The following is a 17,903-nucleotide window of genomic DNA, read 5'->3' as shown; positions in this document are numbered from 1 at the left end:
GCCTAATCCAATCCGATCCGTGGCCACCCCTATGTTAAATGTATCTAGAGTGAGTATTTCTGCAAAAGGTAGAACATTCTTCATAGTTTTCATGATAAATATTGATCCATTCCTTGGAAGTTCAAAATGTTGGGCGTGGAGAGAAAAAACGCCCTCCAATAAAAAGCGCACACGTCACCATTACCCATATCTACATTCCAAGGACATATAAGGCCCATCATGCTCAAGCCCAAGTTGAGGGTATTTATAGCCCAAGACCATTGTTATTTGTCCTCCAACTTCCATCAAGGCCGAATCAAGAAGTCATCAGCCCAGCTTATGAGTATTTAACATCCGGCCTGTTACTCAAGCCCAGCCGGATCAAAATATATTCGGCCCAAGAATGCACAAGTCCTACCATATGAAGGATTTAATGTAGAAGGAAAATTCTATAGGAAGTTCTGTACAAGGCAAGTTCTATGTATGGAAAATTCGACAATGGAAAAAACCCTATTAGAAAAGAATGGTTATATAGAAAGAATTGGAGGGCAAGCAACGCGAGTCCTACCATAATCTTGCAATCTTTTGTATATAAATAGAGGCTAAGACCTCCAATAAAGAATCAAGCAATTCTACGCTTCTCTACATACTATTCTTATTTATTTTTATTGTTTTTGAGTGAGTTGTTTTATTTTTCTCAATCATTATTGGTTGGGCGAAATTTTGCACCTACACTTTGGCGCCGTCTGTGGGAAACGTATAGAAATATACTCCCACTTGTTCTTCAAATTAAATCCTTTAGTCGTGTCTGGAATGTCAAACGGAGAGTCAGCAATGAATCAACAGATAGAATTGATGCAAAAGATGCGAGAAGAGTTCTTGCACCAATTTGAGACACTCCGGCAAGCAAACGATACGAGTGTCGCCCAGATAGCTGCGCTTCAGCAGCAGACTCATACGCTGCACACGGCCATGGCTAGGCTAACGCCACAACCACCACTAGGCGATGCTGCGGCACCACCCCCCACCCGGAATTTACCTCCGGTTCACGAGCCTCCAGCCAACGAAACACCACCCAACGGGGCTCGACCTAGTGAGGTTCAGCAAAAGCAAGGGACGAGGTCCGAGGCGGTTGCTTCAGATAATCTCCCGCATCGCACACAGGACGAACAGGCCGAGTCCAGCCATAGGCTTATGGTATGGTCCAATGGCGTTCCAGATGGTGCACGGGTACAAGATGCCTTCGACGAAAAGAAGCTCTTGAGAGTCCAGACACCAGCCGAGATGGCTAGAGAGCACAAGAACTCCTTGGTCAAGACCCCCTTTACTGACGAAGTGTAACTTGTGGAGAGGCCGAAGAAGTTCACTATGCCATCCTTCACCCAGTTCGATGGGGCAGGAGACCCCTCTCGGCATCTCGATCATTATGCACAAAAGATGGCACTGGACGATCATAACGATCCATGGATGTGTAAGGTTTTTCCTACCAGTTTAATCGGAGCAGCGTTAGAATGGTTCAGGAATAGGCCACACAAGTCTATCCCTGACTATGAGACCTTGTGCACTATGTTCTTAGCCCAGTATTGCGGAAACAAGAAGCAGAAGAAAAGTATCGCCAGCCTTTTCACCATAAGGCAAAGGAAGGGGGAAACTCTGCAAGATTTTTTATCCAGGTTTAACATGGAGGCCTCGGAGATAGCAGATTGCCATCCTGCCACGGCAATCGAAACATTTAAGTTGGCAATGATCCAGGGAACCAAGTTTCACACATCTTTGGTCAAATATTCCCCCCCGAATATGCAGACTTTGAATGCTAGGGCACAAATCTACATCCGGTTGGAGGAAAACGTAGCCCACAGTGCACAGCACGCTACCCTCGTCACGGTGGAAAACAAGTCTCGAGAGAAAGCTACGAACACAAGGATGCAGAAGGTTCCTCATACCGCCACACAAGTCACCCAAGCGTCTGAGAAAAGGTGAAGGACAGATGACAGACTTACCCCTCTCCGTACTACCTTGGCGTGCCTATTCCAAGAGAATAAGACGAGGTTCGCGACTCCTCAGCCCATGAAACAACCCTTGGAGCAGAGGGACAAAAGCAAACATTGTGCCTACCATAGAGATTATGGGCATACCACCAATGACTGCAGGTCCCTACAGCGACAAGTAGAAAGCATGATAGCGAGAGGAGAATTGGTGGAGTATCTCACCACGAAGGAGCACGTAAAACCTCGGGAGGTTAACCCTCGACGGGTAGAGGGCGGTCAGGTAAAGGTTATCCATGCTATACACGGAAGGTCAGAGGACGATGAAGAGTCTGAAGAGTTGTACAGATCCAGGCTGAGAGAGGCTCATAAGTTACGAAGAGTGTCTTCGGTAAACACGGTTGCACCAGGCAGCATCAACATTGGATTCGGTAACAATGATCTTTCTAGAGTCCAGCGCCCGCATGAGGACCCCTTGGTCATCAGCCTCCTGGTAGCGAATTATATGATCAGGAGAGTGCTGATAGATCCGGGAAGTAGCGCCAACATCATTACAAAAACAGCTTTTGATCAGTTGGGGGTTTCACCATCGTCCATCAGGCCAACTTCCAGCCCCCTAATGGGATTTGATGGTACTAAGGTGAATCCGCTCGGGGTGATCGATCTATCCGTTACTGCAGCAAAGAGGACTCTGAAGGAAAACTTCGTCGTAACAGAAATTCATCCATCTTATAACCTCATTATGGGGAGAGGTTGGATCCATCGTATAAACAGAGTCCCCTCTACACTTCACCAAGTAATGAGGTGTTTATCCCCGGATGGCAGGGAGGTCATCGACCTCTGGGGAGACCAGGTTGCTGCAAAAGAATGTTACATGCTAACGCTACATGAAGCAAAGAAAGCGTCGAAGTCACCTCAGTCAGAGGCGAATCCCAAAGACGCGATCAAATAGCAGTTACAGTATCCTCTGCCCAAGTATCTCAAGGCAGAGGAAGAAGCCGAAGCTGAAGCACCTACCGAGGAGTCCCTCGAAGCTATAGAGGTAGTCCTCGGAGACCCCCAGAAGATCACCTACATTGGCTCATCTTGCATAGCCGAAGAGAAGGAAGCATTGATCAGGGTCATTCGGTGCAATTCGGATGCCTTTGCCTGGGATCACTCGGACATGGTGGGGATCGATCCTACAGTCTCATGCCATAGTCTGAGGGTTAACCCGGAGTTCAGGCCAGTCAAGCAGAGGCACCGACGGTTCGCACCTGAACGGAATCGCATAATAGCCGAGGAAGTAAATAAACTATTACAAGCAGGATTCATTCGAGAAGTGCAATATCCGCAATGGCTCTCAAATGTAGTAGTCATTCAAAAGAAGAATGGGAAATGGAGGGTATGCGTAGATTATACCAACCTTAACAAAGCTTGCCCAAAAGATAGCTTTCCTCTGCCCAAGATTGATCAAATGGTGGATGCTACGACGGGTTATGAAAGGCTCACATTCCTCGATGCATACTCCGGCTATAATCAGATTCCCATGAATCCTGAAGATGAGGAGAAAACTGCTTTCATCACAGAAACGGGCACTTACTGCTACAGAGTGATGCCCTTCGGTCTAAAGAATGCCGGAGCCATCTACCAGCGACTTGTCAATAAAATTTTCAATAATCTGCTGGGAAATACGGTTGAAGCCTATATCGATGATATGGTGGTCAAAAGTATACGGAAAGAGGACCACCCGAAGCACCTCCAGGAGGTCTTTGATACTCTCAAGAGATACAATATGAAGCTGAACCCCACCAAGTGCTCCTTCGCCGTCTCGTCAGGACAGTTCCTTGGGCACGTCGTAAATAAAAGAGGAATAGAAGTAAGTCCAGCTCAGGCAAAGGCACTAATACAGAACCAGGAGCCGAAAACCCGCAGGGAAGTGCAAGTTCTAACCGGCCGAATTGCGGCTCTCAGCCGGTTCATATCCCGATTATCTGATAAGTACAAACCTTTCTTCGATGCTATTCGATCCAAAAACAAAGATATGTGGGGACCTCAGCAGCAGGAAGCTCTCAATCAATTGAAAAGCTACATGACAAAACCCCCAATCCTTTCTGCTCCAACGCCCGGAGACACTCTCATCCTGTACTTGGCAGTATCGGCTGTAGCAACAAGCGCAGTGTTGATCAAAGAAGGAGGCAAGGTTCAGCACCCAATCTTTTACACAAGCAAAACAATGACAGATGCCGAGACGCGGTACAGCAAGACAGAAAAGGTGATCCTGGCGTTAATTTATGCCAAGAGGAAACTTCGACATTACTTCGAGTCTCACAGCATAGTGGTACTTACAAATCACCCTATACGGGCTATCCTAGCTAAACCAGACCTGTCTGGTCGAATTACAAAATGGGCTATTGAACTTAGCTCTTTTGACATCACCTATGCACCGAAGGTATCTCACAAAGGGCAGTCGGTAACAGATTTCCTACTAGAGTAAGAAGATCAACCTGAGGAACCGACACTTCAAGAGCCATACTGGGAGTTACGAGTTGATTGCTCTTCCAACCGGAAAAGGGCCGGGGCCGGGATTGACATCATAACACCCGAGGGTACCAAGCTGCAGCAGTCAATTTTGCTAGATTTCCCATTTACTAATAATGAGGCCGAGTATGAGGCGATGCTCGCCAGACTTCGGCTAGCTCAACAGCTACAGGTACGATGTTTAAAAGTTTTTAGTGACTCACAGCTTGTGATCAATCAAGTGACAGGGCAATATTCTCCCAAGGAGGAACGTATGAAGTTGTACAAAGATGCTGTAGAGAGTGCTATTCGGGAGTTCGATCAAATCGAGTTCCATCAGGTACCACGAGATGAAAATGCCGAAGCAGATCGATTGGCTGCAGCCGCATCATCTTCAGATGAAGAGTTGGTTCGGCTTGTTCCAATCGATGTTCTCGAAGAGCCGAGCATTAATCCCCAGCAAGAGGTGATGGTGATCCCGGAAGTACCACGCGAGCCCTGCTGGATTGATCCAATCGAGGCCTACCTCAAGGAAGGGGTTCTCCCGAATCAGAAAGCTGAGGCAAGGAAGCTCAGGCTTACCGCGGCTAAGTACGCAATCATCAATAACCAGTTGTACCGAAGGTCATTCTCCGGTCCCTATCTCAAGTGTTTAACCCCTACTGAGGCTCTCACAATTCTAAAATAAGTTCATGAAGGAGATTGTGGAAACCACTCCGGAGGAAGATCCCTTGCACACAAAATTCTAACCCAGGGGTATTTTTGGCCATACTTGGCTCGGAATGCCGAGGAATACTCAAGAAGATGTGACAAGTGTCAACGCCATGGTCCAATAAAGCATCAACCTGCCGAAGGTTTGCACGCCATGGCTAATCCATGGCCGTTCGCCCAATGGGGGATTGATATAGTAGGACCGTTACCCAAAACCATGGAAAAAAAAGAGCATGTGCTTCTGGCTACGGATTACTTCACCAAGTGGGTGGAAGCTGAAGCCTTCTCTAGCGTCACCCACGAAGAAGTAAAGCATTTCATTTGGAGCAACATTATTTCCCGGTTTGGGGTACCAAAAGTCATCGTAATGGACAATGGTAAGAACCTCGATAACAGAAGTACAAGAAAGTTCTTTAGTGAACATGGAATCCTACAAAAATTGGCTGTAGTTAGTCATCCACAAGGCAATGGGCAAGCTGAAATAACTAACCGCACGATATTCGGTTGCTTAAAGAAAAAATTGGAGAAATTGAAGACAAAGTGGTACGAGAATCTCCCTTAAGTGCTCTGGGCTTATCGAACCACTCCAAGACGGCCCACGGGAGAAAGCCCATTTGCTATGGCATATGGATCCGAAGTTGTCATTCCTACCGAGTCCATAATCCCAACCCTTCGGACATCTTTGGTATTGGAAGGGAACAATGAGCAACAACTTGAACATAGCCTTGATCTTGTGGACGAAAGGAGAGATGCGGCAGCAATTCGGCTCGCGGCATACCAACAGCAGGTGTGTAACAGTTATAACAAACGCGTCAGATTCAGGAGCTTTGTGGTAGGCGATTGGGTTTTGAAGCAGGAGACAGCTCATGTAAAGAAACTGGAACCTAATTGGACCGGACCCTATAGAGTTACCGAAGTAGTAGGGAAAGGAGCATATCGTTTGGCCGAAGCTGGCGGACGTCCCATTGCGCGTCCTTGGAACGCAATACACCTGAAAAGGTATTTCCATTAGTTAAGTTTGTCAATTTTGCTACAAGTTTTTCACAAATAAGGCTGAATATGTCCACAGTCAGCCACACTTTTCTATATTTTTGTTTCTTTTTATAACAATGGGGGGGGGTCATACGACTCTATGATTACGCAACTTTTATGCGCATGTCAAGTCGCACTATGCGTTATAATCAATGATTTTTACAAAACAAACAAAAACAAACAAAAAACAACAAGCACACAAGACACAAAACACATGACTTATGGCCTGTGCTTAAAACTTTCTATCCCACATCGATAAAACAGTATGTGCTACATTCTGTTATATATGGGAATATTCAAATAGTTAATTACGGTGTAAGGAGGGCCCACTGGTATTTAAGGCTGTCAAGCTCAATACCAGAGGCATTTCTTACACCGACTTTTTTGACAAAATTTAGTCTATGTCCCACATCGGATAGAAATAAAAAAGAAATGCGGTTCATATATGCGTGGTCCACAACATTTGGCTGCCAAGGAGGGAATATCAGTGGAGGCAGGTATCTAAAGTCAACAAATGGAAAACTTCACAGCCACTGTTACTCGCTTTCTTGGCGTCCTATCATTTTTGAGTCCTCGGCCTCATGATAAGTGGTTTGAGGAAAAATATAAAACAAATCTCCCCTCAGGCTCAGCGCCGGGGAGTAATTCATTCGCCTCGGACCTTAGGTGTCCGGTTCGGCACAACCTCCCTTCAGGCTCAGCGCCGGGGAGTAGTTTTCTCGCCTCGGACCCTAAGTGTCCGGCTCGGCAAAACCTCCCCTCAGGCTCAGCGCCGGGGAGTAATTCATTCGCCTCGGACCTTAAGTGTCCGGTTCGGCACAACCTCCCCTCAGGCTCAGCGCCGGGGAGTAGTTCTCTCGCCTCGGACCCTAAGTGTCCGGCTCGGCAAAACCTCCCCTCAGGCTCAGCGCCGGAGAGTAGGTCATTCGCTTCAGACCCTAGGTATCTGGCTCGGCAAAAATCTCACCTCGGACCCTAAGTGTTCGGCTCGGCGACAATCTCACCTCGGACCCTAAGTGTTCGGCCCGGCGAAACCCCCTCCGGCTCCACGCCAGGGAATGTATAATTCGCCTCGGATCCTAAGTATCCGAGACAGCTTCGGACCCTAAGTGTCCTACTCAGCAATATCCCTCCACACTCAGTGCCGAGGAGTAATTCGCTTTAGACCTCTGGTACCCGGATTATAACTCTTCCTACCAGACTCTAAGTGTTTAATACCCTGTGGATGCAGATATATCGTAAGTTCATCATACTCCACCTCACATCAGGAACACATGAGAAGGAAAGAGTATGTATACGCCTACTACAGGCAAGTAAAAGGCAAGGGTTCATTTAACAGTTAAATCATTGTCCATATGAATCATCCTGCGATATCAACTAAACTGTTAAAAGGATCCCCTTCCTCCCACAATCCTTGCGTTTTCACGGATAGCATAAGTCCGAAGCATAAAGACAATGTTTAGTGCTTAAACACATTACCAGACAGAGAAATATGAACAGTATCAAGAACATACAGCAAAAACAAGTCAGGCAAGCCTAAAACGAAAAGTTATATTCATTATCCCAAAACAGGCTGTTCATAAAAACAAAATACATGGCTCTACTTCCTCTTTGGATCGAATGGAGTAGATTTAAAAGCATCTACTACATTAGGATTTGAGGTAGGAGGGGTTGAAGCCGCAGGAGCAGGGGAGCTAGGGGTACCCTTCAGGTGTGCCTTCACCATCTCGGCAAAGCGGATTTCAGCTTCCAAAGCCTCTGGCCCTTCATCGTATGGGAAGTGCACCCCCACTTTCTTGTCAAAGGCGTCCGGATCCATCGTCTTAGAGCCTGAGCCCTGATTATAGCCAAATCGGAACGCTTTAGCACTAGCCAGGTGCGCCAGACAAGAGTAGCGCCCCTGCATTTGCTTCCCCGCCTTGAAGCAAGTAGTAAGAGCCTCGGTCAGGCGTTGAACCTCGGCCTGAAGAGAATCTACCTTAGCCTCAGAGGCTGACAACTGCCTCTTATACGCATCCTTGGCTTCAGAAGCTATATTCAGATTGGTGGAGGCAGTAATGGCTCTCTTCTCTGCGTTATCAAGGTCCTTTTCCAACTTCTTGATGGAGAGGGATTGAGCTTCAGCAGTGGCGCAGAGGGCCATGGTGTGGTATAGACTCTGTTTAACAGGGAAGCAAATATAAGCATAAATAGAGATATAAGCAAGCAAGAGTAACTTAATTCTGAAGGAGCAATGCGAACCTCTATGGCCCGGACTGGGGCAGAGGGGAGTAGTTGCTCCAACCCCATTTGGCTGATGGCTTCCTCGTCCTTTGGGAGCCACATTCCTCGAGCCACCGCCAGCGCAGCTGAAGGGTCTGTAATCACAGAATCCCCTGAGTGCAGGACTGACCTGTCAGCCCTGGTGAAGGAAGGAGTCCAAGGAGCCCCAGTCTCGGCTAGAACAAAGGCCCTGACTTCATCTTCAGGTTCGGCCTCTCCAGCCTTTTTCCCTCTGCTTTTAGAAGGGACCTTGCCTTTGCCAGAGGATGAGGGGTTGAGGCGAGATTTCTTCAATGGTGGTTCCTCAACCTCCACTTCATCCTCAGTTGATCCAATGACGACCAAGGGTTTGGCATCTTCGGCTTTCTTTTTTAAAGCCTCAGCCCTCTGTATCTCCTCCTCAGTCATGGGGAAACTGTTAAAGGATGGTAGAGACAGATCCATGAGGTCTGCAGCAACGGCACTGGAGGCAGTGTCCTTGAGGTTTGAAGAAGTTAGCAGGTCCTCGATAGGCGAGGGGTCACTCCAGACTCGTTCCTTAAGAAAAGAAAGTCTGTTCCTTGCTGCGGAGGATGGGAATGTAGCTGAAAAAACACCAAGAAACTCATAAATACGGCGAAATATTAAGACTTGATAAGGAAAACAGCCAGAACACTTGGTATGAAGGGAGGTTAAATATTCTATACCTAATTTTCCGAATTTGCGCTGGATAGGGGGAGCAATTGATTGGGACACGAACCATTTTCCTTTAACTACAACCATCCTTTCCTTCCATTTCTTTTCGGATGAAGGGAGGTTCGTGCATATCCTCTGATGAAGGGGAGAAGTAAAAAAGAAGCGACCAAGCTCGGTCCCGTGCTTAGATATATTGTAAGTAAGCAGAAGGTCGGCAAGGGTCAAATCCAGAGCCTCTAATTTTCGGCGCACCAACAGTGCCGAAAGGATGCGAAAGAAATTGGGATTTACCTGAAGGGAGGCAAGACCTAGCTTATTGAAAACTAAATGATAGAAGGGATGAAGAGGGAATCGGAGGGCGTTAAGGTGCCCTACCGAAAGAGCAACTCATCTTCCTCAATTCCCTCGCCGGAGGTGAAATCGGCACCCTCGGGATATTCTGCAATTTCTACTCCCTCAGGAATATCAAATTCTTCCATTACCGAAGCAATAGAGAACTTGATGCGGCGAATAGAGATGATTGCTTTCTTCTCTTCATGGGTAAGAACATAATCAGAGCCTGAGGTGGATGTTTCGGTTGGAAGAGGGGAAGTACCTAATGGATTCAACGAAGGGCGATCTGTAGAAACCCTAGGAGGGGGAGCCCTAATGCGAACGGGGGAAGATGAAGGTGTGGATTCAGAATCCCCAAGGTCTACACGTTCGGGAGTAGATGAAGTACTCAAAATGAAAGATTGAAGAGAAAGATGCGAAACTAACCTGACAAAGCGAAGGAAGCGATGGAATGAAGGACGCAGAGGTGCAGCAAGGGCAAATGTAACTCTTGCAAAATCTTGTGTGACGGAGTAATAATGAAAGACCACGAACCGTTTCTGAAGCAAAGTAAAAACCGGTGTCAATTCCCTCTTTAATAGGAGCCGTCACTCAATTAAAAATGGAATTTGGGGCAAAGTGTGGAGGGAAAAAACGCCCTCCAATAAAAAGCGCACACGTCACCACTACCCATATCTACATTCCAAGGACATATAAGGCCCATCATGCTCAAGCCCAAGTTGAGGGTATTTATAGCCCAAGACCATTGTTATTTGTCCTCCAACTCCCATCAAGGCCGAATCAAGAAGTTATCAGCCCAGCTTATGAGTATTTAACATCCGGTCTGTTACTCAAGCCCAGCCGGATCAAAATATATTCGGCCCAAGAATGCACAAGTCTTACCATATGAAGGATTTACTGTAGAAGGAAAATTCTATAGGAAGTTCTGTACAAGGCAAGTTCTATGTATGGAAAATTCGACAATGGAAAAAACCCTATTAGAAAAGAATGGTTATATAGAAAGAATTGGAGGGCAAGCAACGCGAGTCCTACCATAATCTTGCAATCTTTTGTATATAAATAAAGGTTAAGACCTCCAATAAAGAATCAAGCAATTCTACGCTTCTCTACATACTGTTCTTATTTATTTTTATTGTTTTTGAGTGAGTTGTTTTATTTTTCTCAATCATTATTGGTTGGGCGAAATTTTGCACCTACACTGGGGCAAATGGGTGTGTTACAACAATATGTAGCTAAAAAGTTGAAGGAATTAAAATGAATCCATTTATTGTTTTTATTATTTTCAATGCACTTGATGTTAGTATTAGGTCCTCACATAATTTGAAATGACTGATTACAAACATTTACATAGTCCAACACAAAGGAATATAGGAAATGGGATAAGTCGAACGTCCTCTCATGTTATCTTTCTGTATGCTCCAACATCAAGTGATCCGATAATATTGATTCCCGACCAATTACTATTTAACATAGGTGTTAATAGATGAATTACTAATCTATAATTATTATTATTATTATTATTATTATTTTTCCGAAATTTTAAGCAACTGATATAAATAAAATAAATAATTACGAGGAGGGCCTTCGGCCAAAAGCCCAAAACAGGTAAAAGCAAAATCCCAATTAAAGAGTCAACCCAATATAAGCGAGGCCTGGAAAAAGCCCAATCCAATTCCAAAACTAAAAACCGACATTAACGGCTAATGCAACCGTTAATGGAGGTTATCAGTCAAACAATCCGGTTGCAAACCCTAGCATGTAGGGTGGAGAAGATGGAGTGTAGGAGCTCAATCCGACGGTCTTGGGGGGCGAACGACGACGGCAAGCAAGAAGGGCGAGACATTTCAGTCAGTAAGAATTCTTCTTGTTGCAGCACAATCCAAGAAATACCCTAATTTGAGGAGAGATGTAATGGTGGAGCAAACTTTGTTAAAGAATACCCTCTATGAAGAGTTTGTCCCTCGAAAGATTCTACTATTTCATTCCTCCCATGTGTGGTAGATGACAGTAGAGAGGCAAACTTTCTGAAACATGTTCTGAACTGAATTTGGCTTCCGTTGGATGCTAATGCAAGGCAACCAGGGAATCCCAATGGAGTATTTGTGTGAAGAATTGGCATCTATCCTTTATGTGTCTCCATATTGGTGAGACAAAGAGACAGTTGAAGAAGAGTGTTCATGACACTCGGTGTGATTCTTATATAAGACACAAATATTCTGTAAGTGAGCCATTGACTTGCTGTCAAGGGTGGAAAGTTTTGATTGTACAGCTAACCACAAGTTAAACTTCATCGGAGGGATTGTGTGGGAATTCCAAACCAAGTTGTACCGTTATACTAGAGGCTGTAGAGACCTGTTGATGATGCAGTCTATATCTTCCTATCATCTCTGGATATACAAGGTGGAGGCATTGAGGCTAATTTTGGGATTGAGTTCATGATAGAGAAGGGGAAAGGACCAGGAGTTGTTTTCAATGAAGGAATCAACTGTGATGAGTTCATTAACTATAAGAATGTTTGATGAGAATCTTGAGCTTTTAAAATGTTGAATTCATCTATAACATTTTAATTATTAATATTCAAACATGTAGATTAAGTGTCAAAACACTTGAAAATAGTAATAAATTTGGTTAGACTACTTAGTAGGCTAAAAAAATGGAGGCAAACTTCAGTTTTCTAAATGAATGAAGTTTTATGAAAAACTGATGCGGCCATGAAAATTTGTTGCGACATGACCCAACTATCTTTTCTATCTCTTTATGCTTTCCCCATCTCTCTCCATATCTCTTTGTGAAGAGATTTCAAAACTTCCGTGCTTTACCCACCTTGTTTTCACTTTTTTCCTTTCATTTTCATGATAAAATGTTGTAGCCAAAAACCTTTAGGTGAAGATGGGCTTATAACTGTGACGGTGAGCTTTGAACTAGCGATGAAGCAGATTGAACAGCCGAGCACGAACCGGCAATGATGAACTGAGTCAAGCTCATCTTCTAACTGAATTTGTGTATGCCTCTCTCTCTCTATCTTTATACACACACACACACACACACACATTGTAGACATTAAAATTTTAGTGGACTTTTGTTTTGGCGAATTGACCCAACAAATATGGGTTTAATATTTAATTAAATTATTTAATTGACTCAAACTTGATCCACTTAAATTATTTAATTAGGTCAGTCTAAATGATTAAATGAAAAGATAATTATTACTAATAAAATATATTTGGAAGAATTATTTTTTATGGATAATTATCATAATATAGCTGGCCCGACCCAGTTATGATTTTATCCTTATCGGGAGAGGACACGTGTCATCATCCTATTAATCCAAGAGGCCTATAAATAGAGACATAGAGGAAGGAGGAAGGGGTACAAAAATTAAGAATTCGAGAGACCCAGAATTTCAGAGAGAAATACAGAAACTCTGCCAATACTCATGCCCAACATCCAAATCTGAAGGTGAAGAGCAACAAACACATCAAATCGTGCCGTCCTTTATCAAAATTTCATAGTGATCAGCAACAAGCACATCATATCGTGCCGTTCTTCATCAAAATGTCACGATGATCAACAATAAGCATATCCAAAGCCGTGCCCTTTTACATCAAATTCAACAAATTCTCTCTGAAGACGAAGAACAACAAGCACATCTTCCTCAAATTCAACAAAGAACAACAAGCACATCAAAATCGTGCCATTCTTTCTCTGTGATTAAATAAGTTTGACGAATCACCACACAATATTGTTCGAGATCAAGTTTCGTCAGCCCTCGATCACAAATCATCGGCAATCTTCCTCAACTACAAATACTTGAAGACAATTGTCAACAGCCCGATTCAAGATCAAACTTCAACAACCCTTGGATCCAACCAACAAAGGAGATCGAATCAGAGGACAAGTTCTTTCATTTGTAAAGAATACCTTGGAGGATTGTATTCATCAATTTTCATAAATCAATAAATTATTATTTGCTCCCTATTTTGTTCTTTAATTTGCAAGTACACACATGACACACATATCTATATAAATAGAAAGAGGGGCGCGCATATATGCAGATTGTAGAGGGGTCTGAATTGATGTTCATGTTTGATGATGGTATTGAAGTTGGACTCTATGTTTTGATCAATCTCTGTGTTAGGCTCTGGGAATTCTGAATGCTTATCCATTTACACATTTGGTGGTGTGGTGGGACAATTGATGAGTTTGTACTACTTGTAGTTGATACTTGAATTTTGAAAATGGAAACTTGAGATGGCGACCATGGGTGTGGTCGCATGACCTTCTTGCTGCTGGTGTTGATGGGGGAATTGGGCACATCAACCCCAAAAGAGTAGGCAATCACAAAGAGATATGAAGAGAGAGAAAGGGCAGTTGGAAAACACGCAGAGAGAAAGGACAATTGGGTCATTTCGTAACAAATTTCCTTGTCCACGTCCGCCTTTCATAAAACTCTATTTATTTAAAAAACGAAAATTTGACTTCATCTTTTTAGCTTTTTATCTACAAAATTTCATTTTTTTAGAATTATCCCTAAAGTTTATGGTTCGTGCGTGGTCTTCTCTAGCTTTCTACTGAGTTGTATGATCTCTTTTTTGACGGCTCCAATGGATATCATCCAAGAAGAACTCTTTGTCAACCTAATCAATGTTTGACACATAAATCGCACCAAAATTCAATGGCAAAGTTTGTCTTTTTCCTTATTATATACAACAACATCAATTGTTCAGTTGTTGTTTATTTATTTATTTATTATTATTATTATTTAGCTTGCATGTGACATGTGCGCCTTCTCATTATCATAGTCGTTTACATTTTACAATGTATATATGTATTATATATATATATATATAGAAATTCAAACAATTGCATAGATGAAGAATATGTACAAGGTCAAAGAGTTGAGTATAGCCGCATGAGACAACAAACCCAAACAAGGAGCAAGACCATAGTACGATACATGACACTCAGCCCATTTCATTCTCAACTGGACCCAAAACTACTTTAGGCCCAAACCCAATATATGAAATAGACCCACAACACTGGAGTAATTTTTTTTGCCATTTTCATATGTGTCTTGTGTATCTTCTATATGCTATATATTAATTATTATTGTTTTAATGATTAGAGACCATATGATGGGTGATGAATTATTTTGGATGAAGAAAGGGTAAAATCTTGTGTTTATAGCAAGTTTTGCAACAATTGATTTCATAATGCATTTACCTAAGCAAAAAAGAAAAAAGAAAAAAGACTTAATGGCTATCTAATCTAATTTTCTAAACGACACAAGAAGAAGAAAAGTGCATTAAGAGGAGCAATTTCAAAGCCAGAACCACAATATGAAACACTCGTGCATGGAAACGCATTAACGCAGTCACAAGTTGTCTTAGCAATCGTTTGCAGTGAATTGAAGGGGATATACAAAATATTATATGTAGAGAGAGAGAGAGAATCAATTTGTATTGTTTATTACAGTATAAAAAATAGGTGCCGCACCCACTTTTGACAATTTTCCACTGGCTTGGTCTTTGTATCATAGTTGAAGGATGACCCCGGTTAACAATCGGACAATTGCAGAAAATACTTTAAATTTTATTTTACGTAATATTTTTACACTTTATTTTAAAAAATATACAAAAAATACTTTTAAATTTTTTACATTGTGTAAAAATACTTCTCCTGACATAAATTAGTGATGTAATACTGTTTTGCCATTTTACTTTTTCAAGAATGCCTAAGGGGATATATATACCACTAATCTTATAATATAGGGGTGTTATGTGCACATTATTTCTTCTTCTTCTTCCCTTTTTTTTTTCTTTTCTTTTTTTGGGTAATTTGTACTCACACCCCTTGAGATTTGAGTCAACACCACTCAGTGGTCGATCAATGCACTAGTTTATATTAATACCCCTTGAGGTTTCAAAAGTCATATTTATACCTGAACCCCTTAATTGAATAAAATAACCCTAATCAATATTCTTAATCCCCTCCCACCCACCACCGCCACACCCATACACCGCCACACCCACCGCCACACCCATACACTGCCACATACACCGCCGCACCTGCACAACGCCACACCAGCACACCGCCACACCCACCGCCACAACCACCGTCACACACACTGCCACAAGCACCGTCACACTCACACCCATACCACCACAACCACATCCACACCGCCACAACCATAACCACCTCCTCATCTACACACACATAACCACTGCTATATAGCAGCAACACCATCACCGACACTACAACCAGTGCCACAAACCATCGCCGCAACACCCACACACACCGCTACACCAACACGCACACACACCTCACTAAGACGAACCCATTCTCGCTCAAGGTCAGACTCGCCCAAATATTTCGCGGTGGAGCAATTGTCGAAAGTCACCAACTCCGACCAGGCCAAGATCACCGAATTTGCTGTCACCACAATACTTTAACATCGCTAGACAGCACCACCGTCGCTTGACACCATTAATTTCGGCGGCTGCTCATCCAAGGGAAACGATTTATTCTCTTCAACGACGGTGGCAATCAAGACGTCCCCGACGCGTTGACGTTTCAGATCGGGGAGCGAATTGGCAATTCCTTTAGAAAGGTGGCTCGTTGTTGGTGACGTCGGCTAGCGATATTCTCTATCGCAGCTCCACTCCAAAACCCTATTATAAGAAAACCTCTTCTTTGACAGCATCGCCTCCAAGCTCTTCTTCAACCTCGTCATCCTTCGCCTCTGTTTCTACAACCTCGACTCCTTCTGCGTCCTACAAGGCGGCCTCAGCCTGAATAGTAAGCAACATGCAAAACACACACATAATGGGCATAAGTACCTAGACCTACCAGGGCACATATCTATCCACTATATCCAGTTATGCATCCTATGCAATATACACTCCCTAACCACTGATCCTAAGACTCAAGCTCATATCATGGCACATATTTATGCATATATAAATCCATCCCATCCAAAACAGAAAAGTAAACTAGCCGCCGTATTCTTTCAATTGCATGTCATCCAATTGGTTTCGTGGCCTGACATGAATAAGTAGGACTTAACTTATTAGTTAATCCGTCCCTAATATGCCCCCATATCCTGACAATGGTGCATTAATCCACACGAATATGTATGCCTTAATTTATTAGTTAATCCATCCCTAATATGCCCCCATATCAGGACAATGGTGCATAAATCCACATAATCCAATAATTGATGCAACAAATATAATAATACAAAAAATAATTCAGAAGTAAGCATAATAAAAATCAGATAAATATATGATCATATTATACTGCCAATATATGATTAAAATTATATAAACATACCTTGAAAATTGTTAGAATAATGTTAAGCAATTAAATCATCCATTAATAACATGTAAGTTAATTTTAAATTTTATATTGTTCAAATCTTTAGCATATTAATGTGTATCATGCATTCTGGGAGATTATCCATTTTATTCCAGTCATTTAAATCACCCAAACCAACCTAAACAACCTTGGAACAGCCCCAATCATCAAAACAGAACCCTAAAACAGTTTCTACAAAATTCCCAGCAAGGGAGACGACTCTTAGCCTGAGGGAGTCGACTCCCTCCAAGAGAGAACTGGCTCTCTCCCTGAGAGCCGTGATGAAAACCAAAAGGGAGTCGGCTTTTGCCCTGCTGTTCACGTTCTTCTCCTTCTCCGGCGACCTCTGATCACTCTGATCACCTCTGTTAAAGGTCCTAAACTTCTGTTTTAAGTCCTAAACAGTCTCAATTAATTTTATAAAGCCCTTATGCATCATTAACACAAGTTAAAACAAGATTACATGCAAGAAGTTTCAAGATCAAGAAAATATAGATTCATAAACATACTCACTGTTTTTAATCTGTTTAAGCATGCATACATGGTTAATTTATTGTCGAATTAATCCTGGAATTAACCTAGACATGTATAGAATACGAGATCAAAGGGAAATAGTTAGGAGAATAACTTACCTTAAGATTTTGGATTGAAATCTTAACCTCCTTCTTCCTAACTTTTCCGGCAACCCCTTGACTGCCTTCGAAGCTCTCTGTGCTCCTGGTTCAACCTACGAACAATCCTCTTCCTTCCTTCCTTGGTTCAGTCTTCTCCTTGGCCAAGATCTTCTCTTAGTTTCTCTCTCAACTCTCTACCTCTAAACTAACGTGAATAGGGTTTTGTAACCCTTTCACAAACCTATTATGTATATATATATATATATATATATATATATATATATATATAATTATTTCATTCACGTTTTGGCAGACTTAGTTATATAGATATATATACTTTCATATTTTTCCTTTTCTTTTATTCTCCTTAAGGTAGTTAGGTTAGGAAATGATTATGATTATATATATATATATATATATATATACTGACTAAATCCTAATAGTAATAATTCTATTA

The sequence above is a fragment of the Cornus florida genome, unplaced genomic scaffold, assembly GCF_030987335.1.
Source record: "Cornus florida cultivar Cherokee Brave unplaced genomic scaffold, ASM3098733v1 CherokeeBrave_3.0.0_Hap2_Chr06, whole genome shotgun sequence".
NCBI classification, from domain to species: Eukaryota; Viridiplantae; Streptophyta; class Magnoliopsida; order Cornales; family Cornaceae; genus Cornus; species Cornus florida.
Note: the sequence above shows the minus strand (reverse complement) of the source record.